The 689-nt window shown below is 49.8% G+C and overlaps 1 pseudogene; it reads left to right on the top strand.

Moving 5' to 3' along the window:
- The window catches only part of LOC123172069 (transcription initiation factor TFIID subunit 4-like), a 5429-nt pseudogene extending 4990 nt beyond the window's left edge, over positions 1-439 (top strand).
- The last annotated feature ends 250 nt before the right edge of the window (positions 440-689 follow it).

Below are 689 nucleotides of genomic sequence, written 5' to 3'. Positions count from 1 at the left end.
CGGAAGCCTCCTCTGCTCGGCTTCTTCAGAGGGTATGCTAAAAGCTTCATTCCTGTCATGGACTCGCCTGACCGCATCCCTGCTGCCCGCTTCTCCCTGCCCAAGAGCAGCACACCCTACCACATCGATGAAGCATACATGGGCAGCTGCCACAGTCTCTCTGTCCTAATCAACAGGAATAAGCATGAGACCGTCGTGTGGGATCCCCTCACCGGCAAAGAGCACATCGTTGCTTTTCCACCAGGATCCCACTCTATGAGGAGTAACTCAGCCTGGCATGGCGCTGTAGTGTGCGTTGATGCTGAACATGGGCACGTCCATGGAGATTGCTTCTCAAGCCCGTTTAAATTGGTTTTGGTCTGTGATGGATTCAGTAGACAGGCATTTTGTTCTCTCTACGACTCGGCATCTAGTGTTTGGGGAAATATTTTTTCGGTGACCATAGCAAATAGGATTTCTGCGACAGGCCGCAACATCCTTGTCGGGAATACACTTTGCTGGTTGATCTCTGGAGGTGAAGTTCTTGTGTTTGATTTCGAAATGCAAAGTCTTGTTGTGATCAAGACACCAGTGAAAAACCATGTTACCAACAACGGGTGTTTTCAGCTCTTGCGGATGGCGGATGGTGGACTCGGCCTTGCAGGTTTGTTGGACCTGACAATTCAGTTATGGGATAGGAAATCTAACTC

This window comes from Triticum aestivum, unplaced genomic scaffold (genome assembly GCF_018294505.1).
Source record: "Triticum aestivum cultivar Chinese Spring unplaced genomic scaffold, IWGSC CS RefSeq v2.1 scaffold6B_scf_2973, whole genome shotgun sequence".
Lineage (NCBI taxonomy): Eukaryota > Viridiplantae > Streptophyta > Magnoliopsida > Poales > Poaceae > Triticum > Triticum aestivum.
This window is presented reverse-complemented; position numbering and strand designations above follow the sequence as displayed.